Source organism: Pongo abelii, chromosome 21, assembly GCF_028885655.2.
Source record: "Pongo abelii isolate AG06213 chromosome 21, NHGRI_mPonAbe1-v2.0_pri, whole genome shotgun sequence".
In the NCBI taxonomy this organism is placed as follows: Eukaryota; Metazoa; Chordata; class Mammalia; order Primates; family Hominidae; genus Pongo; species Pongo abelii.
The window spans coordinates 4,758,561-4,786,492 of NC_072006.2; the positions used below are offsets into that span (position 1 = coordinate 4,758,561).

The window sequence follows — 27,932 nt, forward strand, 5'->3', positions numbered from 1 at the left end:
TGACTGTTTTTCTCCTGTATATGGGCCACATTTGTTTGTATGTCTTAATATTTAGTTAAGAACTACACATTTTAAATAATATAATGTGGCAATTCTGGAAATCAGATTTCTACCTTCATCCCACAGCATTTGTTATTGTTGCTATTTGTTACTACTGTTGTTACTGTCCCTAGTAACAATTTTTGTCTTAAATTCTATTTTGTCTGATATCCACTTTATCCGATTCTCTTTGATTATTTGCATGGTATATATATTTCATCTTTTTTTTCAATCTATTTGGGGGAGTTTTGTTTGATTGTTGAGCGATTTTGCTGAACTACTTTGGTAAGTCTTCTTTATTGTGTGTGGCCCGGAAGTCTCTACTTAGCTAATTTAATGTTCAGCTCATGTTTGGACAGAGATTTCCCTAAATACCTTGCACCAATAAGTCTCACAGTCTTTGCTGAGAAGTTCTGTGTATGTGTTTTTTGGAGTAATCTTTCAATGCTCCGCCAGGCAGGTTACAAAGCTGCCTTAGTCTTTGCTTCCTGTTGATGCAGTCTCAGGTTATGGAGAGGTGAGAGAATAGGGCCTTCTCAGATTTGGGGCATGCACCCAGCTTTCTGCATGTGCATGGCTTTCTAGGTTCCCAGGAATGTGTCAGAGCTTTTCAAAATACCCTATGAACATCTCATTTTCCAGCATTTCCTGTTATGATTTTTGGTCAGCTTCTTATTTGTCCCAGCTGTTATCACTGCCTCAGGCAGCTGCTATGTGAAACATTTGATGCTGATTGTTTTTGACTAATGCTTTGGGGAGATAATGTTTATACTATGTGAGCTCTAAGTTACATCAAATAAAGATAAGCCTCAAGAGTGGTAGTTTTTAGGGAACTTTTTATTTTTTATTTTTACTTTTTTTCTTTCCAACTTTTATTTAAGATTCAGGGGGTACCTGAGTAGGTTTGCTGCATGAGTAAATTGCATGTCATGGGGGTTTGAGGTATGGATTGTTTTGTCACCAAGGTAATGAGCATTGTACCCAATAGGTAGTTTTTTGATCCTCACCTTCAGGAAACTTTCAGACAAGTTAAATAGTGACAATTTTCTCTGGATGGGATTCTGGGGAGCTCCAAATCAATTCTGTTACCTTCCAAATGACATGTAGGTTCCTGGTTTTCAAGGTTGCTATAAAGCTGCAGAAAGGGGAATGGCAATAGGGCAATTTAAATGCCACAAAGTTTCTTGTTCTTACCAAAATGCAGACATTTTTCTTGAATAAATGCTCCTCAGATTGTTGCAAGTCTTTGGTTAATTTCCAGATTTCTAAAAAAAAAAATTATTTTAACAATTTTTGCTAGTGTTCTTGTGGCTTTTATGAAGGAACAGATTTTCAGGGTCCTTATTCAACCATCCCCAAAGTGGCTCTTTCATAATCATAATTTTATTATTAAAATGTTGGCTCCAACAGACCTCCTGACCAGATGTCAGCTCTCATATCTCATATTTCTATTTTAATCTCAGTATCTTTCCTTAACATTGCCTAGAAAAACAAAGGGGTTAAAAATACATTTCAAGGAATCTTTCTTTTCTCCACTTTAAAAATCAATGCCATTTTGTTATACTGAATAAGAAAGGTTGTGGAGTTGCCAAAGCATTATAGGAGAGGACATTGAAGACAGAACTTTGCAGCCCACCCAAACCAGGAGAGCTTGCATAAAAGCTTTTTGAAATAATTTTGTTACTGCCATTCTTTTAAAGAAGAGTAACACATTCACAGGAAAACAATAATGAAGATTGTTTAAATAAAATAAAATCTTTTTGCATCTTACTCATTATCCTTCCCAGAAGTAACCATCTTGAAATACTTCCTCTTCAAGTTATCTTTGGTGTTTCCAACCTTAATTTTAAATAATATCTTTTTATTTCTTGAGTTACCAATTTTAAATAATATATAAAAGTCCTTTATGAAAAAACTGAGAACATTATCTTATTGGCTCTGTCTCCCTTATTGCAACCACTGAACTTTGGTACTTCTATTACTTTTTGGGCTTCTGTTGGCTAACTTTAAAATTATACATATAACTTTATATATGATTATACCATGAGTAAACTTTATTTTTCCTTTTATGAACTTTATACTGATTATTTTAATCCTTTACCATATAAAATGAGTAAATTGTGATGTCTGCATTATAAAATCTCTTTACCTTGCCTCTCCTAAGCCCTGTCCTTTACTTCCCACATCTGACAGCTCTCTTACTACTTCTATATGTTAGGTCCCATAATATTCAGATTCTGTTTGGTAAATATTAAGTCTTTATTCTTGGTCTACAGTTTAATTTAAACTTCAAAGATCAAAAAAGAGCATTTACAGCTTATGATTATATAAATAGTATTTATTGCAGAACCAGGTAGGGTGGTAAACCTTTAAAGAAAAAATTTCTCTGTGGCACTAAATTTTCACACCAAAAAAGAAAAAAAATTGAAGATAAAGGACAAATAAAAAATATTTCCTTAAACTCCATCAAAAAATGCTCAAAATTGTGTCATATAATTGACTTCAGATTTGAACCAAAAATATATGATATAGCTTTTGTTTTTCCTGTCATTATAGGGGCATTTTCTTGTCACTACTGATAGGAGATATTTATGCCATTGTCAGGTTAATACTATAATTAGCTTTTAAACTACACTATTTGTCAAACTAATTTTACACTGATTTATTACCATACCTGTTTCCTAGCTTTGGTCCTAGGAAAAAAATGCTATCTTAGTTCTAATATTTCCTAAGTTCCTGGTCTTCCTCTTTTGCATAGATTCCTTTGTGAGTTGTATTGTTAAGGTAAAATCCTTAGAAAATATTTTTATTTGCAAAAAATATTAATGGGAGGTAATCGTCCTGAGTCTGTCCACATCACATCTAGAAATGTTTTCATTTTGCCCTTCGTTCTTTATTAATATTCTGGCTTAATATAGACTTACAGATGGAGATTTATTTTTCTTGCAGTATTTGAAGACCTGTTCCATTGACTCCTACCATCTGAATTTGTTTTGAGAAGTCCAATTTTGTTGTAATTCTTCCTCCTTTGTATGCAACCACCTCTTTCTTCTCTATGAAGCTTCTAAGAGCTTCTTTAGGGAAAGTGAGAAAATATGCAAAAATAAAAAGAAGCATACTCATTATGTAGTACTACTTACAGTGAACAATATTTACCTAGATATATTCATGGCAGAGTGACTAACAAACAGTTTTGTTACTGACAGGATGGGGAGAAGAAACAAGGGTGATGTAAGAGAGCCTTATTATTAGGAAGTCAACTGATGTCTATTTTATAAATCAAGAATTAGCAACGTCTGCGTATTATTTGGAAACAAAAAAGAAATTAACCAAAGAAAATGCAAATGCCATTGAAAACTATTGCCTCTGGGAAATATAATATAGATGTAGCTATAAACACATACATAATGTCAACAGGAGAAAAGTGCTATGAAGAAAAATAGTGCATGGTAAAATAATTTTAAAAAATAGAGGTTAGCAACTTTAACTAGTTTAGATTGTCAGAGAAGGCTCCTTTGTAAACGTGGCATTTGAGGAGATGAGACATGAGATGATCTGAGGGAGGCTATTTCAAGTAGAAACAATAACTAGTGCAAAGGTCTTGAGGTAGGAGTGTGCTTGGTTATTCAATGGACAGCAAGAAGGCCAATGTGGTTGGAATGGAGAGGTGTTGGGAAACGAGTTCGGAAAGGTGGCCAGGAGCATGATCTTGTAGAGTAAAGGAAGGACTTCTAAGTGTGATGGGTGACATTGAAAGTTTTTGAGAAAGGAAATATGATCAGATTTGTCTTTTAAAAGTATCATTGCAGCAGCTATGTAGAGGAGATACAGGTGCTAGAAGACAAATTAAGAGGTTACTGTAATATCCCGAGAGAAGTGATGGCGACTTAAACTAAGGTGGTATCCGCGGAGGTGCTGAGAAGTAGTTGGATTTGAAAAGTATTTTGACAATAGAGCAGCAAGTGTTATTTATTATGTGTGAATGTAAAAAATATCCTTGAAATAATACAAGATTTTCATCCTCGGGGACTAGGAATGTCAATGCCATTCACTAATATGGAGAACTAAGATGAAGGGAGCCTCTTGAAGTTAAAAAATCTGAAATCTGCTTTGGATATGCTAAGTTAGATCTCCATATTTGCCTTATGCTTAAGTACAGATATTGAGTAGAAATTTGTGCATACATGATGCAGTCCAGGAGCAAAATTAGGGCTGAATATGTAACACAAAAGCATCAATACATAGATACTACCCAAGGCCCTAGAAATGGATACAATTACCAGGGAATGATTATGTAGAGAGGAGAAAAGTTCCAAGTCTTGAACCCTCGGAGTTGAGAAAATGAAAGCAAAGCCGGCAAAGGAGAGTGAAAATAAGATGCTTGTGAGTATACTAGTTTGGAGGATGGGACATCATGAGAAAATGTTAATTAAGAATGTAAGAGGAGAAGTAGATTCTTGCAGAGTATAGAATCAACTTATGCACATATATGTTCAGTTTGAGGTGCCTTTGATTCAGCCAGATAAGAGTGTTCATTAAGAAGCTAGGAATATGACTTTGAAGCTCACAAGAGCGAGTGAGACTGGCAATGGGAAATTAAAAGTCAAATATATAAAAAGGTGGTTAAACTCAAGGGTATGAAATCAGATTTTTTGAAGACAACATGTGAAGGAAGATATAGAACAGAGTCTCTTGATGTACCATGGTCAGTAGAGAAGGCTGAAGGACCAATCAGAATTCTGCATTTTCTGATGTAGAATTTAGAGTAGGAAGTTTTCAGTACCTATTCTAACTCCATTACCAACTGGCTGCATGGTATAAGATCGTCATGTATTAATTAGGAATTAAAATAATAATTACTATTATACATACCTCAGAGAGTTGTTGCAAGAATAAAATGAGATCATGTGTGTGACAGTTCTTTGCAACTTTCGTATTTCTTTGGCACAGAGCTATACAAAAGAGAGCTATTTAATTTTTTTCTCTTTGGCTTAGAGCACAGAAGCTTTCAGGGTGGAGAGTCAGGACAGGTTCTATGGACATATGGAGCTCCCAGGGGGCTTGTGCAGGACTCAAGGAAATGTCCAGCTTAACCTGCTGGGCACAACAATTTTGCTGCTTCAACCCATCTGCTACGGAAAATGAGGAGCCAACAAAAAAGGGAGAAACAGAGGTGAAGCCACTTGATAATGAAAGCTTTAAGAAAGGGAAGGGGTAAGTACATGCCATCAGGTGAACCCAGAAGTCAATATAGATGAAAAGTCCTTTGGACATGACCAAGAGATTATTGATGCAATCTGCTGATGTCTTAGAATGTTCCTTGCCTAGGCTGGTGCCTGTGAGCTGGCAGAAGTGTGATGCCCTTCTCTGCTAGTATCAATAAAATGGCACGAGATATTCTTGCTCCATTTCCAGGTGTATCCTGAGTCATTCATTTCAACCCAGCTTAACCCCATCCTCACCTTCAGAGTTCTTTACCCTTGGAATCAATTCGTGCTGAAGACCTCATATCATCTGCTTCAAAACCACTGATCCACATTGCCATTCTGTTCTGACCTCTGGCTGACTTGCTTAGGTATATTTTGAGAGCATTTTCTGCCCTGATTCTTATTTAAGCTGTTTATTGGATATTGATCTCTGAATTCCCTCCTTGATTATAATTTGAACTCTCTTCCTTTGAATATGTTGTTTCTGTTCACCGCAGGTTAACAGCCTAGACTTCTTTCTTGAAATTCGCCGCAGCGAAACCTTATGATTCACCCAACCAAACCAGTAATTCATACTCATCCCTCTAGCAAATGAAACCCTGAAGCTACTAATGAGAAAACGCATATGCAAGCCACAGTGTGTTGAGGCAGAGAAGGTAGCTGCAGAGGGCAGAAGGGAGTCTGATGGAGCTGGAGGAGGCTGTACTAAAACGTAGTGATTATGAGCTTGGGCCCTGGGGTTCAAACCCCAGCTATCCCATTTCTTAGCTGTGTCCTTGGCCTGGTTATTTAACCGCTCTAACCCTCAACTCTCTACTCAATTTTTCCTAGACCCCAGTGCTAAGCGTATGGCAGCTATTCGATATTGAGTAAATGAATAAGTTCACACAGATGAAAAAAACAAGGCCCAGTATGATTGATACATATCTAATTAATAGCTAACGAAAAGAATGGCAATCCTCCATATTAAAACCAAGCTACATGTCATTTCTTAGAGAAATAAAGTTAAAGTCTCATCAAAATGATAGATTTTATTTAGCCAATACTTCATAGTGCTAGACACGACACTCAGTGCTTCATAATTTCCTTGTGTATTTGGTATAATTATTGTCTCCATTTTACCTATGAGATAATTGAGATACAAAGAGGTTACAGAACTAATATGATTCCTAAAAGATTTACTCAAGGAATACTGTGATCCCAAACAAATAGCCTTTTTGAAATGTACTAATTTGGACTACCATTTTCTCTGCCTCTCTGTTCCTAATTGTCACAGTTTCTTCCTACCTATTGACCACAGGCATGTCTCAGCATTGGGAAGGGTCCTAGGATGCATTGTAAAATAAAGTCTGTAATTTTGGTGCATCAAGGAACAAAAGTGTGAAAACATCCAGCCTCTGGCTGCCGGACACTCCCCTTCTTCCTTCCCACAATACGTCCGTAGTAAAGAATAAAGTGTTATTTAATATTCTGAGTGTACAGTCCTATTTTTTCTTAACATGGCAAACCAGAAACAACAACTAATATTCCGGGTTCTCTTTTTACCTTTCATAAGATATGTATCTACCTTAGAAGCTTCAGGGAACAAGAACAGCCTGGATAGTTTAAACCTAGAGTTAAACCACTTGAGGCATTTTAAGGTACTACTACTTCACTATATATAAATGGGGTGGGAGGCTGGGTTAAGGGCTAGAAGAATATATGAAGAGAAAGTGGCAAGCAAACCACGTGGAAAGCAAACCAAGGAATCAAAACAGTTGCTCTATCAAACTGAATATTCTTGCGCAGAACTGAATATTCTTTGCCCTCACAGTGTTTTGAAACATTGTCATAGAGTGCCAGGGATGTCCCAAAGGAGGACTCTGGAGAGAGGACTTCTGAGCTGGGCTATCTCTAAACTGACTTTGGAAAGATCACATGGGATTTTAGAAAAGTTATTATTATTATTCCTTATAAAATTGTAATTATTGAGTCAACTATGAATCTTGTACCTTACCTTGGAGATACAAGCTAAATACCTTGGACCTAGAGCTACTGTAAACCAGAATACTTTGGGGCATAATGTATCAAAAAAGCTTTCAGAGGCTTGAATTATCATAGTGTAAATATCCATCTAGCAGAGCAGGTAATTTTCTCATTACTCATCCTAAGCATTAGATACTCTGTGTGTTAGTCCTTTGCAGAAATAACCCATAGCAGCTGAACCATTTTGGAACAAATTTTCCATCACCTTCCTTTGCTGTGTGGTTCAGGCCATTGCAAACTCTGAGTAACATGAATCTGCTGGTTCCCTACTGGCAAAGATGATGACGTTTTCTTGTTTGTTTTTGTTTTGCTTTAATCATGCCATGAGAAAATCCTAAGGGGAAAAAATTTCATTATCATATTCAAAATACATTTAGGGTTATCTGGTCATCCTTAGCAGATTTTTATGTACCCAATGTTTATGTATCTCAAATTAGACTCTTTTACCTTTCCCAGAGCAAGATGAAGAACCTCTCAAACAGCATCATTTTCAAAACAAGCACTAGCAATGGAAAACATTGTCATCACCACCAGCTAATCCTGTAGGGTCCATCGTATTTTCTGTAATGCCTTGAAACAGTCTGCCTCTCTCCTCTTATCTGTCATTTTTAAAGATGTCAGTGTGGGGCATCATCAGTTGAAAACTCAGAATACCAAGCCAGTCCTTCCCTGTGACTGCTACATAGCTTTTGCCTGCAGGATAAGCCTCCATCACTGACGTAGTTGCTTTTTAACTTTTTTTTTAACTTGGAAAATCCCCCACCTCCTCTATTCCTTCACAAAACTTTCTGCCTGAATGATTTCTAGTCTGAGGGCCATACACATATTTTTTTCTCCCTCTGCAGGTTTTTTTTTTCTCTTCAAACTTCCGCATGCTGCCTTTTTTTAAAGTGTCACACTTTGGAAAAAATTCTGACTATAAAGGATTTTGCAGTACATTGCATTCAAACCCCTTTCCCCCATTCCAACTTGCTTTATAATGAAAGTAAGAGCCATAATCAGGAGACTTTTATTGGCAATTAAGTATCTAAGGACTTTGCAGATTTTCTTCTTTATTGTATGGAAATCTTAAATGTTTAATGAATATTTAAGTAAACAAATTTCAGCAGCATGCCTTTTTTAGGAATTTGGCTTTAATTAACATTCAAACACTGTTAATTATTATGGCAAAAACATTATTACGTCAAAAAAAGCCTTCAGGCCAGGGAATCTTTAAGAAACAATTATGTCTACTGATTTTGATTAAAGGCATCCTTTATTAAATTCTTAACAGCCTGTCTCTTTCTAAACGCAGCGCCTTCACAACTCTTCTTCCCTTCCCCCCACCCCGCTTCCCTCCCTCCGCAATGGAGTGCAATCAAAGGCCGTATTATTGCCTAAGGTTGGCTCTCAGACCAGCTAGGGATGTGTGTGTGTGTGTGTGTGTGTGTGTGTGTGTGTGTGGTGGGGAGGGGGTGGGGGGGGAGGGTGCAAGGGGAGAGGTTGTTCGCCGCTTTTCCGAACTCAGCTCTAAATGGTTTTTCCTAAGCGAGACAAGGATTTTCCATCGCCTAAAAGAGGCCATCAAGTTTTAACATTGCGAGGCACGACTTCTAATCGCATCCTTCCCGGAAAAGTACAAACAGTTCCTCAGACGAGGTCCCCCACCTCCCACGCTCTCCCCAGCCCTCCCTCCCCGCGGAGAGCCCCGCGACAGCCTCCCCAACACCTGTGAATCATCCGGGAGGCTGCCACCGCCGAGCGATCCGCGCACCACCCCCTCCCCGGGCCCGGGCATGGCCAGGGAGGACAGTTAGGGTTGTTGCTTTATAATTATCACTTTTAATCTCTAATATGACCAGCACAAGTAGCCTTTGTCTCCCCGCCCTGATTTGAGCATCCGAGGGCCCCCCGAGGCAGCCTGCACGGGTACCCCGGGGTTGGCGCACTGAGTGAACCACCAGATTCGGCCGCGCCCCAGCCGTCCTTGCTCTGAATCCCCCACCTCCTCCCGGCTGTTTGGACGGTTCCCTCGGGGCGTCTGTGCCTCCGTGGGGTACCCCTAAGACACCCAGCACGAAACCCCAGCGCCGACTGCAAATTCCACCGAAAGCAGAGTCATCCGTTTTTGCCCTCGGCAAACAACTCAACTTCAAGCCTCGAGCCCTTGCAAACCCACGCTGGCTGGGCTAACTCCGCTTCCCTTCTTCCCCCGACTCCTGCAACAGCTCAGAGAGCCTGGCTCTGACGTAGTTCAAAATAACGTGCGCCAGCCTCGCTGCCCGGCTGACCACAGCAACGAGAGCCACAAGCCCTCGACGCTGCTTCGATAACATGAAGCAATCACTCATAAAAATAGCAACCCACGTAGCCTGGCCATATATGGAGCTGGCGAGGGTGGACGGGGATGCCCCTCCGGACCCTCTTCGGAGAAAACGAATCGCCGCTGAAATTTCCCCCACCCCTCCCATCACTACCTTTTACCCCTCCTCTGCCTTCCCCTCTCCTTAGATGACTCAACCACAGATTCCACTGAAAGGGGGTGGGGGTGGGGGGGAAATATACACACACACTCAAATTATACATATATTATACATGTATTATAAAATATATACATACATATATGCACACACACATATACACATATGTACACACACACACGCACACACACCAAAGAACATCAGGAATGCAGTTGCGGGATGAACGCGTTTGCCCAAGACCGAGTGTTAAAATGGAGTCATAAGAGTCGCCCCGTGCGGGTGTTCATAGAAGGTGAAAACACGCAGGTTTGCAGGGCAGCGCACTGGGAGCCGAGTCAAGCGCGCCGCAGCCCGGGCCCCGCCCCCGCCCCCGCCGGTGCCCCGCCCCCACTTCCTCCCGCCCCTCGCCGGGCGGCTATTAAAAGCTGCTGACGTCAAAACGGACGGCCATCTTTGATGAGGGCAGAGCTCACGTTGCATTGAAGACGAAACCTCGGGGAGGTCAGGCGCTGTCTTTCCTTCCCTCCCTGCTCGGCGGCTCCACCACACTTGCAACCTGCAGAGGCCCGGAGAACACAACCCTCCCGAAAGCCCAGGTAAGGACCCCCCTCCCCAGGTCGTGGTTCTGGCTCGGGATGGCTGCCTACCCAGAAGGGACAGCAGCTGGGCAGTCCGAGTGGGCTTGGGTAAATACAAGTATTGGTGCACTTAGGGTGCGGTATTCCGTGTGTGCACGTCTCGTGGGGGCTTTATAAAGTGTTTTCGAGGTGAGCTGCTGGGGGAAAGGGAAACGGGAGTCCTGCAAATGGAGCGACGGGGAGGAAGAGCGAGGGTACGTACCGAATAATAACTTACTCTTTTGAAACAGTAGTGGGACCCCCTCTTTCTTCCATTTTGCGATGCAGTTTTCAGAGATATTTAGGCTGTTGGGTTTTCCTCCCCTGTCGTTCTAACCCTATTATTATGACTGTTGTCGTTAGGGTGCTATTATCCAGGGAAGAATTCAGGGGGAGACAGGGTGTGGGTGCTGGGGAGGCGAAAGGAGAAAGGGGGAGTTCCCGCCCCGGGCAAGCTGAGCTGCTGCAGCGACAGCAGCCTCCATGCCCCGCGGACTTGATTTATGCCGCCTGCTCCACGTCAACTGCAGGCTGGCGGGAGGCGGGCGGGTCGTGCCGGGTGGGAGGGCTTTGCGGAGGGCTGGCGCGGGTGGGCTGGCTTCGGGGACTGCGGCGGCCCGCGCTCAGCACCCTGGATAGCAATACAGAGGGCTCGCGCGGGCGCCCTCGACCTTTCAGCACCGGGGACAGCGGTCCAGCCGCTGCGTCGCATCTGCCTGCGGCAGAAATGCCTGGCCAGGGCTGGATGTGCCAGGGCTGAAGACCAAATTGTCTCTCTGAGACCCCGGTCTTACGGAGACCCTTAATAGAGGAGTCATAGTAGGTTAAAAGAAAACAAGAAAGAAATAAATCTTCCTCACAGAGACTCCTTTGCAGACAATTTCCTGTTCCCCTCCTCACCTCCTGCATAGCTTCAACAAAATAGTAGTCTACTTGTGGAAATCTTCTGTGTTGCCCTCTGACCCTTATTTTACGTAGAAAATAAATACATTTTTTTAAATATGGATTTATCCTCCAGCAGGGTATCAAGGTTTTTGTTTGGTTTTGTTTTTTAACACAGAGTAGATCTGTCTACAGATCTTGGGTAAGCATAAGTACTGTATGTATGAAGAAGCCAATGCTATCTGTTTATAGGGATGATACATCTCTCTCTATGTTTCCATTTGATAAAAATGTGAGATTAGCTGAACTAAACAGAATCAACTTTAAGAATGAATCACTCTTCCTTTTCCTTCTTCCCCCATCCTTGCAATCAGGCATGAACACAAGCATTCATCCACAAAAACACATATCTGAGAAATTTTACTGGTCCTTTACTGAATAGATTTAACCTCTTTGGCCACGGTTTCAGAGTTACTGGAAGTATTTCCTATCAGCACTGGTTATCGCAGGCTGATAGCTTCAGATTTTGACAATATTAAGATTGGCCTTCCTCAGGAGAATCCAAGTGTGTCCTTCAGGGTAATGCAGGTAAAGAACCATGGTGTTAAACTAGAACTTAACTCTGACCTAAAGATCTACTGCAATTTCTCTTATGGCACTGCGGGATTTTGCTGAGGTGGTGATGACTACTTTAACCATTTTCTACTCTGAGGCTTGGAGCATCTGAAAGAGCAAAAGTCATCAGGGGTATTTCTCTCTGTTTGATATAGATAAAACGGGCATAAAAATGACCAGAGTCAAAATTATGCCATTTGAGTCGTTAGCAAAAAAGAGTAACAGCGTCATATGTAATAATCTATACAATGCATTAAAGAAACGCTATCATGATCCCCTTAAAAGACCCCAAATGAGAACTTGGATTGTGTTTAGATAGTCATACCTCCTATCATCTGTATGCTACAGATACTAAAATTCCCTGTCCATATACAGAAGGTAATTTCATTCCCAGCTATTTATTTCCTAGTGTTTTTTCTTTTTATAGATGACCATGTGTTTCTATGTATGTATATGTTGATCTGTTATTTTGCATGGATGTAAAATTATTTGGGTGGACATTTATATACGAGTATGTAAATATATAAAAGAAGTTTATAACTTTGCAATCTGCAGACAAAAATAAACAACTGTGTTTTAGTAGTGGAGGAGAGAAAATATGGGTAGGAATCTTTAAAAATGCTTTAACTTCATGCTGCATGTCCAGACAGCTGTCTGCGTAGTTGCGTCAAATGAAAAGCCTAATGCTGCCGGAATTACGTGCTTGGACATCAGTAATTACTGCTGGGTTTGTTTGCTAGTGGAAGACTGGGGAGGAGCGGGGGAAGTAGAGGACCGCAGTGAAGATGGCAAAGGGCACAGAGCTGAGAGGAAGAAGCAATGTGCACAATTAGAAAGCTAATTTTGGAATAGCTTACTGAGAAATTTAAAAAATATATCATTGAGCTATGAATTTAACATTTATATCATTGACAAGCTTCCAGGGAAAAAAATCAAGAAATTTCCTATTTTAAGTTAGAATTTTTAAAATTCAGGGCAATGCGGTGAGAAGAGGCAGGAGCAGATGGACATAGGATGAGCCAGGAGTCATTCACACAGACCCTCTGATGCCTGTTTGTTCATCAGCATTTACTGCATTACCACCTCAGTGTTCAAATTACAGAACAATTTACAATCCTCTTAACCTCTTCATGGCAAAATCTCCCAAGAATTCACAACTTTATTTTTACTTTGTTAAATGGACACAACCACACGTGCACAAACACAATGCAAACTACCCCTTAATTAGCTTGTCTAAAGATATTCCTAAGCTCTAAATGTTAACCCTGGAGTGAGGGTTATCAGCTGAAAGACATGTTTCTGCCAGTGACACCTAGAAGCTGCGTAAGCAGTCAGCCTTCAGCATAACACGTAGGTTTTGACGATTAGTGGAAATGAGAAAAATAATCTGAGAAAGAGATTGAGAGAGGAGACATGAAGGAGAAAAATAGAAAATCTGCTTTTTAGATAATTCACTGTGAATAAACAATGTTTCTTACATTATGGGACTGCTTTACAATTCTATGAAAGAAGGAAAAATCCATGTTTTAAGCCTCAGTGCTGGATACTTTCTGCAATGTCATCCCTTGTCAGCAAGGACCAACCTGATAGGAAGATATTGATCAATCGGTATTCACCGGATACAGAAATGAATCCCATGGGAGATATAAAATTTCATGATTTTGTCTTGACCTCAATAAGTTTAGCATCTAGCAATCTTAATAAAAGCAATAAACAATAAGTTAATAAATAAAACCAGAATTAAATGCAATAAAACATTAGAAGACAAATTATGAGGACATATGTGATTAATTTCCAAGTGAATGTGACCAACAATAAGTAACATAAATTCAGGAGGGCAATATCGCAGTGGACTGGAACAATCTGAGAGAAGAGGCAGGCCTTGAGATGGCTTTTGGAGGTTGCAGAGAGGTGGGAGAGTTCTGTTAAGTTGAAGTCACAACATATGCAGAATATCAAGTTAGGCAAGCCCACTCCACAGTTAGCAAACCCTGAAAATGCCCATTCATTTGGGTGGAGTGGGAAGGTTGGAGGGAATAGGCTAGGATGCAGAGTTGGAGCCTTCTGTGGAAGGCTTTGAATGTCAAGCTGAGAATTTGGTACTTTTTCCTCTAAAGTTGATTTCTGAGCAGAAGCTGATATAACAAAGTAACCAGGTCCTTTTAATATCCAGAAATTACTATTGACAGAGTGGATTTAATTTGCATTCTTCCAGAAGTAGAGGGGAACAAATTGGTATCATAAGAGATGGTTAATGAAAAAAAATCAGTCCTTACTGAAGCATCTTTTAAGATCACTTTTCAGGATACATATGCCTACATAGACATATAATTCCTGCTTGGAAGTTAATTGCAAGTTTCAATTTTCCATTATTGACTAAAAGAAATTATGCAAGTTGAGCACTTGCCAGGCAGACTGAAAAGAAGGTCCAGAATCTGGTGATGAGACACCCCCAGAAGGTCCCAGAAGGTGCACTTGAATAATAAACATGGTGCCGAACACTCTCTTGCCCTCTGTGAATATTCAGCATTGTCAAGTGCACTGACTGGAGGAATGAAAAAAATTGTCAGTTCTCCTGAGCATGTTTTGAGCAGCATAACATATAGGACCAGTCCCAAGTGGCTAAAAATGGGAGGAAAAAGATGGAATGGTAGAATTTTGAAAAACTGGGATGGGTAGTATATCAGATTTCTTTCCCTGCCTATTTTGCTGACTCTTGTTAGTTACCCTCACTTCAGGGCTACCTTGAGGTCTGGATTACACCCATTTCCTTTCTAACCTTGTGGTTGCTACTCTCACAGAAGAGCTTCAAAATTCCAAATGCTGACAGAATTGCTAAGCCAAAATAGCCAGTGGGCTCAGGTAGAGGAAGAAATGGCAACGGTAGATACCGATTTTACTGCCATTTCATTTCTGGCTATAAGGTATCAAGAGACTATCCTCATCTATTCTTCACTAAAACACTGGCAGTAGAGACACCACAGGATAACATTTTTATACCCAAGCTGACTACCTAGGGGAAACTTAGAGGTAGTGACATTTGATGCTTTAGGAGGTCAGGTTGGTGGTTATTAAACTGAGTCCAGGGGTCACACAAGCATCAAGTAAGGTGAAGGAAGGAGATATGACATAGCACTGAGGAAGTAGGATATGATGAGGGGACAAAAAGTTAAAAAAAAAAGTCTTACAAGAGGAAAAACACTTCATAGAAATTTCTAGAGAACCCCAGCTACACTGTGAACTCCTCAGAATTGCTATTATTGCCTTAACAATAATACCTACTCTTTCTAAATAATTTTCTTCACAAGGCTCTCAAGCACTTCACCCAATATGAAAGTCCAAGGAATTTCTGATTTCTAAATAAATAGTGCAACCCACAGACACATATGTTCAGATATAGTATTAGATCACATTTAGTCAGACATAAATTGATTTAGAATGACAGAGATATCCAAATCAGTGATTAATCAGAATGGGCTTATGGGGAAGAAGAATGTGATTCTCATTCTAAAAGTGTTTACCTATACTGGCTCACTGTATCCTCCTAACAACCTTGCGGTCAGATTACTATTATTATTTCCATTTCACAGATGAAATAACTGATGCACAACAAGGGTAAGTAACTTGTCACAGAGCAGAGCCAGGACTTAAATGTAATCAGTCTGACTCCAGAGATTAAGCTATGAAGTATATTTTATGCTACCTCTTGCATCATCCACATTTTTCGTATTGGCCAAATAAGGCATAGAGATTGTACATGTCTTTTTTTTGCAGTCTTTTCCTCCTCACTTGGGTAGCAAGGCCTGAAGGTAAGGATGCTGGTCAGAGCCAGAAGACCCAGCTCTAGCCCTGAAACAACTGCTTGTAATTTCCTGTTTGAAATTACACAGTCTTTAAATTAGTCAGTGAACCACTGTTGAACTTGGTTTCTTTACTGGCAGAATGATAGAAGTAGACTAATGATGTCCAATATCCCTACCATTCAAAAATCAAGGAAATCAGTGCTGAAAACCCCAGGCAATGGGTCCTGGCCTAGTGACCGATGGCCTCAGCTGGCATCATCTTAATAATGCTTCAGTAACTGATCTGGACCCAATTGGAAGATTAATTACATTCATCACCTCCCTCATCTCAATCCTTATTTTTTTCCCCCTCAAAATTGCTTGCCTTCATCTTTCTGAAGCCTTCCCAGAGTTAAGAAATCCTGTCTTCTTCCTCAAAGCCCTGATTCTGAGTCATCACTGCTTTGGGTATCTCCTGTTCTTCTCAATCAGATTTGTAGCTATCTGGCACATACTGTCTCCTACAACCTGCCTAAACTGTATAATTCTGTTTTCAACCAAATTAACTTCTTAAAAATTTCTTTCTAGACTTCTTTTTGATCATCTCCTGTGTCTGACTTAGCGATACATTAGCTGCAGTTTCCTCACTCATCCTCTTACTTCTTCTGCCACTTAGCAAAGAGGAAACAGAAGCTTTTATAGAATCTGTGAGCTGTAAAGTACTTTAAAAGTAGCATTCCTGTGTGACCTGAATCTCATGATACTGATAGCCAGCTCAAAAACTAATCACATTGGGAGGATGTGGGGTAAAATGACATTACAGGAAAGCTTTGAAAACATGGGACAAGGAGAGAAGGGAGCTTTAAAGCCTATGAGGTCAGAGGTCAGCAGCTGGTGGTACAACGTTGATTAATTAAATTCATAGTCACACATCAGATAAATTCACATGTCCCAGAAAAAAAAAAAAAAGAAAAACCACGTTCGCCTTGTCACAACCTACTGCAGATTTCAGTGTCTTTCCACCAAGGTAAAACATGGTATCACAAGAGGAAATCCTAACTGATTTTCTTATTGTTGACTACAGAGGTCAACCTCAGCAGTGACTGACTTACTGGTAAGAACAAATCTGTATCCCTAAAAAGAGATGGGGGGAAATCCTATTTAAGGATTAGCATTTCCTTTTAAATGCTTAACAATGATTCCAGAGAAATTCAGTCAAATGATGCCTGCTCCCGAATGATGCTGAATAACAGCTGTACTGGGCTTATGGCTTGCTTTCTTTGGTGTGGAAAAATATATTTCATCCTCTTCTTTGCTGTTGTTGATATGGTTCATATTACTCAAAGATGTCTAATTCTCATGTCTTAAATTGAGACTGTTGGCACTTTCTGCTGACTCACCGTGTCTTAATCTTCCAAGGTGGTCCATTTTTACTTAAAGAAAAAGGTTATTTTCCTCCAAAGTGGCAGGTTCTACAAAATGACCATCTGGTCCCAGCTTCCCCATCACTTCCTTTATTCAAATGACACTAGTCACAGATCTTGAACTTGAGAGATGACTTTCCATGCCTGTAACCTTGAATCAGTGGTTTCTGTCCTTTACTGATAACAGCAAGTAAAATAATGAAAGTCTCTTAGGTGCCCCCTGAGGCCAGAGTTCAGCCCCACACTCCTGCCTCATTGCTTTTTCAGAGAATTTTCTCAGTTGAGCTCTGAAAATCCTGCAAGTTGGACAGAGTTCCCTTTCCATGAAGAGTCTCAGACCAAGTTGTTGATCTCCTTTATTTATGTTCATCTTTGGTACAGTTTCAAAGAATAATGACTGGCAAATTCCAAAACAGTGAATTTCTTAAATTTCCCTGCAGTTATTCCGAAGTTGGTCTGGCAGCTAGGTATAGGTAAATTACACTGTGACTTCTCTATCAATAAACAGAAAATGCACAGAAATAAATGCCAGAAAGCCTGCTAGGAAAAACACCGGCAAACTATTTCAATACGCATTAGCCTTGTTGAGTGAATTTTTTATTTTAATGGGAAAGTCCATTCCTAATTTATGCCAGAGAAATTGCTGAATATATCTACTTTTTCCAATTCCATGATCACTGCCCATGTATTCCTTCATCATAAATCAACTGCTATTATGGCATTCTTCATTAATTAATCCATTGAATAAATATTTATTGAACACCTGCCATGTACCAGGAAAACATACACTAGTTCCTGAAGTCAGAGCTGTAAATAAAATTGTCGTGTTTCTGCCCTCCATGTGTTATGCTAGGTGTCCCCTCTTGGGGTGTCATTATTTTAGAAGGCATGTTTCAATGGGATACCTTTTAGAATCTAAGACATTAACTCAATGTAGAAAAGAGCTACGGCTCTCTAATCAAAATATACAATCTATTGAAGGTTTCTACTGAGCTGTCAGTATCTACAGAGAGATTGCTATATCATAAACAAATACATATTAAGAACCAGCCTCAGCCATCACCGAACTCAGTAAATATCTAAGATATGTCTTTGTGTGAACTTGTCTCTATTTACATGGCAATCAACTAGGATGTCACTAAAATGCCCCTTAAATACATGACTATATTCCAGTATCCCAATCTGTTGGGATCTCTCCCTATACAGACCACTTTCTGCCACTCACGGGAGGAAGGGGTCAAGCTTTAAGAAACATGGTACCTCCTGGGCTAGAAATCCTATTCCCAACTCTAAAACTCATGGAGCAATGCAAGAATAGGTTGACTAAGAAAGGGTCCTTTGGATGAGAGTACTTCCCAATCCAATCCACCTTCCTCCTCTGAAAACTTCCTATCACTAAACAAGGTTCAGTGATTCAGGATCAAGTAGAATTATGTAGTGAATCTGGATCAAGTAGAATTATGTCGTAATTCCCCAAACTCCTACTTCTAGAAATTCACCTCTTACCAATGAGCAATGCCCCTGTCTCCCTTGTAAGATTGATCACACTGCTTTGTAATTACCTACTTATGTATTTCTCTTCCTTAATAGACTTTGGAAGTCTTTGAGAGCAAGGGTAATATCTTAGCTTTCTTTGAATCTTCAGTACCTATAACAGTGCCTGTCACACCCATGTATGCAGGAAATAAGTGAGCGAATGGGGATACCAGCTACCCCTTTGCAGAGAAAAGAATTCTACCACTGTAAGTAATCCTGCTTTTTATTGATCAAATGTTATGATCAGAATAACTCAGGAATTGTTGTGTACCCTTGCACATAGATTCATCCTAAATATTGGAATAAAATTATGTCCCAAGGAATTACTTTGGTTTACCCTAACTAGCTACCAATCTATGGCAAATGATACAATATTCTAATCTGTTATTTTATCACTTATGAGTCAGGAGTTAAAATGCTAATGAAGGATCAAAGGATTCTCAATAAAGGCATTGCTAAAATAAGGTTTATATTCAGAGATTAAAAGCCACTCACTAAGAGTAATTTAAGTCAGTTTCACATTTAAAGCCAAGCGGTTTAGCATATATGAAATATAAGTTTAAATGTTTTACTGTCCACTAGGATGAAAAGGATATTTCATACATCCATTTGAGACATATATTACATTCACCAGTGGGGTAGATTTATGGCTTTGGCCAACTCATGTTTTCAGGGTCACATATTTGCTGCTGCACTATTAGAATTGGCATGGTGGACACAAGTTTTTCATGTCGATTCCGCTTCCTTGAAAGTGTCCTTCAGAGACACCAGTCTCTGGCTTTTCCTCTCAAATAGTCAGTGTCCTCTTGCCTGGGAGAGAATCATAAGCCTGGGCATGATTTGGTAAATCAGTCCCATTTGTCCTTAGAAAAAAACCTTCACCAATTGAGCACTGAGTTTTGCATTTCTTTTTTCCCCATTCCTTCTCATGGAAACACGGGTTACTCTGCATCCAACTTTCTCCAGAGAAGACTGAAGATACTACCACTTAATGACCACAAGGAAAAAAGTAACTAACTTCCTAAATGCCTACTGTGTGCTGCACTAGGCACTTGATGTATATTATTTCATTTAATTTCCATGGCAGCCTTAAAAGAGTTCGGAACACTTGTCTCTGACCGCAAAGTCCATGGTTTTCCTCACCACCCCATAAATTATCCCATGAGTTGCACAAAATACATTGAGATCCTCTAACAGAAAGCACACTGCTGATACATAGAACATGAGTCAGCCAAATCTAAAAAGCTGAGTCCTCCAAGCTAAATAGCCAGGTGAGATATGGTGGTGTAAGTGACCAGAGAAACTATGTGTCCAAACAAGTTCATGGAGCAATGGGTGGAGAGTCAGCTGGCTGCATGCCAGCTCTGCCACTTCAATTGTATAACCCTGAACAATTTACCTAATCTGAACTGAGCCTCAATTGTATAACCCTGAACAATTTACCTAATCTGAACTGAGCCTTACTTTTATTTACATCTGTAAAAGGAGAGCAATTGCTGCCATGCATATATGTCAAGTGGTTGTCATGAGACCTAAAGGAGCTAATGCTTGTGAAGTAGTTACCTCCACCACTCTGAGAAAGAGGAAGGGACTGTTGTTATGTTCAGTTACCCGCTATTTGCCATACCAGATTTCCAGGGTTCTTTATTATAGGTTACATGAAGGCCATATGCTTCTTTTCCTCTTTATTATTCTGTTAGCTTAAAGAAACAAGTCTTGGTATCACATATTTTTTAGCTTGATCAGCATGCAAAATAAAATGGGGAAATATATCAACAGCCTTTGATTTTTCTATTTGGGGGAAGATTTTTAAATACCTTTGATTAGCATCTCTGCTTTGGGAATGACCTCATGTTTCTCAGGGTAATGTTTAGATACCCAAAGAGGCCCAGTTGTTATTTAAACACTGGTCCCCTCTTCCTTAACATTTTGTATTTTAAAGATGCTTGAGGAGTTAAAAGAGATGATATGCAATATGTCCTGCTATTCTTTAGCTTTTGAAAAAGAAATTTTCTGTAAGCTATTTAGTGAACCATTACTGAAGCTGCATCTGTTGGCTTCATTTTATATTCAGCTTTGTGTTAAGGATTTTTGTTGGGGGTGGGGATAGGTTTCTTATTAAATATTGTGTGTGCACATGTGTTTTTGTACGTGCACACAATACACAAGCAGAGAGATGCAAACCCAGACCCTTTCTTGGAGCCAGTCTTGAATACAAAATTCCTACATGCATCATCTCATTGTCAAAAGCTTTAGTTTTATTCATAAACCAATAAATATAAAACCTGCACAAGCAAGTTACAAGAACAGCAGAATCTATGCTCCTAAGTTGCATTCACAGAATGATTTTTCTTTAAAGTTGGAAAAGGCTTCCAAAACAACCCTATATAAAGCAATGACTTCAAATTCTGCTTTAGGGAGAAACTCTACAGACAAGAGAGCTTGCTGGGGAAAGATTTTGAAAGTCACACTATTTTTTGAGCATCTACTATGTGGTAGATATTATGTTACGCTATCGTTGCTTGTTTTGTATTTATTTTCTACAGCAACCTTCTGAGTGGCAGGTTATACGTCACACTTGACTAAGAGAGAATACTGTTTAATCAAGGTCTTACAATGGATTCTAAGGTACTGATCACAACTCTTCCCCCGACAAACCAGTTCATACATAAACAGGGGTTAGTGATTAAAATACTAGGCATTTTGTTAAGCAGAATTGTGGGGAAAAAAGAAGAAGAAAAGAAAAGATTACAGCCAGCAGCCAGAGTCAGATTATCAGACTTCCGTACTCCTTTCTTTTTTATTATTATTATTATTATACTTTAAGTTTTAGGGAACATGTGCACAATGTGCAGGTTAGTTGCATATGTATACATGTGCCATGCTGGTGTGCTGCACCCATTAACTCGTCATTTAGCATTAGGTATATCTCCTAATGCTATCCCTCCCCCCTCCCCCCACCCTACAACAGTCCCCAAAGTGTGATATTCCCCTTCCTGTGTCCATGTGTTCTCATTGTTCAATTCCCATCTATCAGTGAGAACATGCGGTGTTTGGTTTTTTGTCCTTGCGATAGTTTACTGAGAATGATGATTTCCAATTTCATCCATGTCCCTACAAAGGACATGAACTCATCATTTTTTATGGCTGCATGGTATTCCATGGTGTATATGTGCCACATTTTCTTAATCTAGTCTATCATTTCCTTACTCTTTTCTAGTTCTACTCCAAGATTAGACATTGGGACCTACCAAAGGAGAAAGGGCTGCAGAAATGTGTATAGTCAGACAGGATAGCTAGAGAACCAAAGGCCTTTCTCTCCTTTTCCCACCCATTCCCCCAAGTGACAGAACCTGCTTCCAGAAACTTGCAATCTAGGGGAGCAGAAAATGCAAGCTTGCTATAGGCAGGCAGATCCCAGAGAAAAAGCCAAGGAGGAGAACTGAGTTATACTTGCTCACTGCTTATTTCCCATCTCACAGAATACTTTAGTTGGGGGTTCGAGGGGCAAGTAAAGGAAGGGGTGGAGGGAATATCATCCCAACACTCATCTTCCCAAAGAATGGAGAATCCCATTTTGTGGGACAAAGTAGGAATTGATGAGTCTTTGAGAGGGGGAAAATGGTTCCTTCTTCTACACAGTTAATAAGAGAGAGAACTTGAGTTTGAATTTAAGATCTCAAGTGCAATGACCTTCTACAATCAATGATTCATTACTCTAGGACACTTGTTCTCAAACTATGGTGTTTAGCAGCATCAGCATCACCCAGGATTTTGTTTGAAATGCAATTCCCAGGCCCCACACAGACCTACTGAATCTGAAACTCTAGGATGAGACCCAGTAACCTCTGTTTTAATCATCTCCAGGTGATTCTGATGCATGCTCAAGTTTGAGAAACACTGCCCTAGAGATCTTAGTTGTTCCTTCAGACTTTCACATCTGTCTCAAACTGAGCCTGTTGAGAATGAGGTGTTTTCACTGTTTTCAACCTTTCAAAAGCTGTCACTGGGTACTTAGCAAGAGAAGAGATGTCCTGGACCATTGGATAGAAGTCTCCACTTACCCTCTGATTTAGTAATGAAGATGCTATTGTTCATCCAAGTGAGTTTGAAGGATGAGGAAGGTGAGCATTCACAGAGTGAGGACAAGTGTGTGAGGTGGGAGCCAATTGGCTCCTTTATTGTGCTTTGTTTTCTTCAGCAATGGCCCAATCCCAGCCCCCAGAATCTTGTCTCCAAAGCTTAAAATCTCATCAAATAATAGGACATTTCCTTTCCTCCTTCTGCAGTCCCAGCCCGTAGCCTCTGAAGGATACCAAAGAGGAAAAAGTGTCCGCAGTGCAAAGAATAAAGGAGTTTCTATCACTCCTCCTCTGTGTCACCCCCCACACTTCCTGCCCCCATCCCTCAGCAATGAGCTACCACAGATGCAGAGAGTCATCCTGGCCTTTTCTACTCATCCCCTGCAATGTCTTGTTTCTGCCCTGGATTAAAATACCCATTGCCCTTGGGAAAAGGATCCTGATGTCTTACATTGCCCTTTTTTTCCTGTCCTCCTCTTGCTTAGAATCATGGGTTCAGAGTACCTGCTGAGATTTTTAAATTGTATTTTCAAAAAAATTGCAGATGACCAGGCCCAGAGATAAACTTCACACCAAGGTCACAGGGTGAGCACTGCAGCCAAGGCTCCTGACTCAAGCTTCAGCTCTCCTTCCACTGCCCTTTACTGCCTTACCACATCTGCCTCCATCTCTTCCAAATTTTCTCTCTGGTGCAGCCCCAATCTCCTGGAGTTTCCAGATCCCCAATCAGGAATTCTCTCAGTCTGTTGGTACACTCAGAGGTCTTGGCCTCAAATGGTGTGCCAAACTCTACAAAACAGGGTAGGAACATTCTCATAACCCTGAGCTATCAGGCAGAGCTTCCTCAAAAATTTGGGTGTACAGATTGTACCCAAACCCAAAATGTTTCATAATCTGAAATTTTTTGAGCAGCAATATGACCCTCAAAGGAAATGCCTATTAGAGCATTTCAGATTTCAGATTTTCAGATTTGGGATGCTCAACTGGTAAACATGATGCAAATATTACAAAATCTAAAAATATCTGAAATGGAAAACACTTCTGGTCTCAAGTATTTTGGATAAGGGATACTCAACCTATACTGCTTACATCTCTTTGGGTTTTTCATATTATAGAAACCCAGCTATAAGTGGTTTTGGCAACAATTCAGATTTATTGGCTTAAACAATCTAAGTAAATGTTGAGCAGTCAAGCCATAGGAAAAGCAGAGATGTAGCTGGAATTCAGGAACAACTCAAGCCCAGTGTGCAAACATTATCAAAGCTCTCTCTTTCTCAGCCTCCTGTCCCTGATTCTTTCTGTACATTGATTCCACTTTCTCTTGTTGAAAAACACTTCCTCCCTCCCCATACCAGAAACATACACATGCGATTTGTACTCTCTGGACTTCCACTATGGAAAAGGAACTGCCAATTGTTGTCTGTATCCTCGATTCAAAAATACCAAGGAAGATCTCTGATTGGCATAGCTTGGGCCAAGTGCTCAATCAATTGTGGGTGTGGAGTGGCATGGAGGAATGTGATTTCTATGCTGGAACCACACAGTTCAGTTGGGAAGAACCAGTTTCAAAGCAGACACAGTAAGCCATCTTTCCTTATTTTCTCCAAAAGGTTGGGTTGGATAGCAAACCACAGGTAAAATCTCTGCTGCTTTGGAAGAATAAACTACTCACCTCTGAGAACATTAAGGAGACTTCACAGAAGTGAGGAAGGATGTTTCTTTCACCTTTCTGTGCTCGCACTAGCCTGGTTCTGCAGGATGTTCCCTCCATGTTACAATTCATTCGCCAAATATAGATTGTGCCCCCACCATAGACTAGGCACAGTTCTAAGCAATGGTAATAAGCAGAGAACAAAGTAGATGAGGTCCTGTTCTCATAGAGCTTACCTTCTAGTAGAGAAAGACAATGCTATGACTTAAAGAATGCAGGACAGAGACATAGAGTGATACCCCAAGGAAGTAAAATGATGATTTAGAAAGAACTATTAGATCTCCTTGAAGAGGTCCTTCACGTCCCTTGTAAGTTGGATTCCTAGGTATTTTATTCTCTTTGAAGCAATTGTGAATGGGAATTCACCCATTATTTGGCTCTCTGTTTGTCTGTTTTTGGTGTATAAGAATGCTTGTGATTTTTGTACATTGATTTTGTATCCTGAGACTTTGCTGAAGTTGCTTATCAGCTTAAGGAGATTTTGGGCTGAGATGATGGGGTTTTCTAGATATACAATCATGTCGTCTGCAAACAGGGACAATTTGACTTCCTCTTTTCCTAATTGAATACCCTTTATTTCCTTCTCCTGCCTAATTGCCCTGGCCAGAACTTCCAACACTATGTTGAATAGGAGTGGTGAGAGAGGGCATCCCTGTCTTGTGCCAGTTTTCAAAGGGAATGCTTCCAGTTTTTGCCCATTCAGTATGATATTGGCTGTGGAATGGCAATCATTAAAAAGTCAGGAAACAACAGGTGCTGGAGAGGATGTGGAGAAATAGGAACACTTTTACACTGTTGGTGGGACTGTAAACTAGTTCAACCCTTGTGGAAGTCAGTGTGGCGATTACTCAGGGATCTTGAACTAGAAATTCCATTTGACCCAGCCATCCCATTACTGGGTATATAACCAAAGGACTATAAATCATGCTGCTATAAAGACACATGCACACGTATGTTTATTGCGGCACTATTCACAATAGCAAGGACTTGGAACCAACCCAAATGTCCAACAATGATAGACTGGATTAAGAAAATGTGGCACATATACACCATGGAATACTATGCAGCCATAAAAAATGATGAGTTCATGTCCTTTGTAGGGACATGGATGAAATTGGAAATCATCATTCTCAGTAAGCTATCGCAAGAACAAAAAACCAAACACCGCATATTCTCACTCATAGGTGGGAATTGAACGATGAGAACACATGGACACAGGAAGGGGATCATCACACTCTGGGGACTGTTGTGGGGTGGGGGGAGGGGGGAGGGATGGCACTGGGAGATATACCTAATGCTAGATGACGAGTTAGTGGGTGCAGTGCACCAGCATGGCACATGTATACATATGTAACTAACCTGCACATTGTGCACATGTACCCTAAAACCTAAAGTATAATAATAATAAATTTAAAAAAAAAAAAAGAAAGAAAGAACTATGAGAGAATGTATCTCTGAGAGGCAGCATTTAAGCAGAGACCAAATCATCTGTGGGCTCAATGATTTTTATGCCCCCTTCCCGTTATAACATCAGCAGAACTCCAGCACTTAATCCCTTTATTTTTCAACAATAAAAATAAACTTAACCTTGATCTGAATCATATAGATCTGCTTTCCCATCATTTTCTCATTTGTCTCCCCGATTTCATGACCGGGCACACTTACAGCTCAAGGATACAGTGAGAGAAAAGAACTTCATAAAATCCAAACAGTCCACAGTGGCAGAAAATAAGGGATAACTGGTCCTCTGGTTCACGTCTTTCCTCCTCTGGCTCATTTTGCCTCCTATCATGACCGTATTATGTGCACAGATATATGGATGAGCTGGGGCACCTATGGCCTGTGTGGGCTAAAGGGCTCAAAGATTAGAGCCAAACCAAAGATTCTGTCACAGGATATTAAACTGGGTGGTGAATTCCCATTAAGCCTAAGATTCCTTCCAGACCTACTTAGGCCACATCTCATGTAAGCTTTATGAAAATATATGCAACCCAGAGGGAAAAGATATGAATGTGATTCCTTGACCCAGCCAACCATAATATTTAACCCTGTCACAAATTTTCTTGGACACAGTGAAGGAAGGGAAAGGGAGAATCTCCTTCCTCTGCATTTACTAACCAAAACCCATCTTTCCATCAATCACAAAAAAGGCCCAGTGTAAAGCTGAGTTGTCTCTGGTCCATTGAGAAGGTAAGCATTAAGGGATGGCATCTAATTGGATGATGGGATGCAGGAAGGCATACAGACCTGAGAACTAGACCCTCTTGAGGTGGAAGAACTGGGCCCAAAGATGCTGCTAGGCTGCAAGATTGTGCCTCTGGACCGGCAAATTTAGTTTCAAGGTCACGTTCTCCCTCGACTTGTTCTATTCCCTTCTTGTCCTAGTATCTCAGGAGTCTGGTTTTCCTTCCTTTTTATTCTTTAAGCTTGTTTTCAACTTTGTTTGCCTGCATGTAGCTTTTTGTATATTATTGAATTGGAAATTAGTCCTCCACCTTAGGGCTTGAGACTCATATGGGTGGCTCTTTTATGTGCTTTTTCCTCCCAACTCTATTAACAATTTTGGCCCAATGGATCAAAATTGGCTTCTCAGTGAAGCGGGCAAAGTTCCCTTCATCATTTTTGAAGTTCCCCTTTTGGATCTGACAGGCTGGTAACTTAAAAGAACCATGTCTTATATAGATAGACTTAAGTTTTTTCAGGTCACTTACCAAACAATTGCATTGATTTATTCTGCATCTGTTTAATGATCCTTGTTTCTTTTTTTTTCAAATTGTTTCCCCACTATTATTTAATTTTTTTTTAACTTCATCACAGTTCTGGAAAGGAAGATGATACAGAAACCACAGCCATTTTCCAGATATGAAAACTGGGACATAGAAATTTGACTGCCCTGGAAAAGATCACCTACTTATTTGATGACAGAGCCAGTTCAGGGATGAAGGTTAGCCAGATGTCCAGTTCCCCAATCTTGTTCTTAATCCATAAATGGAACACTAGTGCTCTATAGGCTTAATACTACCCACAAATTTATTTTATTTGGCCAGTACTGGATTTACAAAATTGTTAATCTGAAATGCCTTAAGGCAGGATACTCCCTCTCCAGTTTGCTGGAAAGCCTACCATTACTTATGCCCAAGGCATAATTTTTATTATTCTCCCAGCCCTATGGGCATTTGAGATTGCTTCCATTGCTTACAAAAGTTGTACAATTTGTCATGGTTTTATGATCTGCCAGAATCAGAAATGACTAGAAGTTTCTTGAGTTATTTTACCACAACTCTTTCCTATGAATGTCTTCATGAGTTATGTCAGTATTTGGGGAAACACGATTAGACATATAAATTGCACTAAATAGACTATGGCTTTTGATCTGAGTTGAATTCAAGCAGTCTTAGATTTTTGTTTTTCCCATGGATCCCACTGGTAGTATGGTGAAGATCTACTGAAGCCATTTTCAGAGTGATACTTTTTAATGTATAAAATAAAATAAAATAAATAGGGATTATCTGGGCATGGTGATGTGCACCTGTATCCCAGCTATTTGAGAGGC

The 27,932-nt window shown here is 40.2% G+C and overlaps 1 protein-coding gene and 1 long non-coding RNA gene across 5 annotated transcripts in view; one reads left to right on the forward strand and one right to left on the reverse strand.

Annotated features, from left to right (window-relative positions):
- The window catches only part of LOC103888743 (uncharacterized), a 208,990-nt gene extending 198,135 nt beyond the window's left edge, over nucleotides 1-10,855 (reverse strand). Inside the window, exon 1 of the long non-coding RNA XR_002912579.3 lies at nucleotides 10,586-10,855. This is a non-coding gene — a long non-coding RNA (uncharacterized LOC103888743). The remainder of the gene's footprint in view (nucleotides 1-10,585) is intronic.
- Nucleotides 10,172-27,932, forward strand: part of SNAP25 (synaptosome associated protein 25) — an 89,003-nt gene continuing 71,242 nt past the window's right edge. For 2 of the 4 annotated variants that reach the window (NM_001135488.1, XM_024238567.2), the window contains 1 exon segment: nucleotides 10,172-10,326. The gene's annotated coding sequence lies outside the window, so the exon portion shown is untranslated. 4 annotated transcript variants of the gene reach the window in all.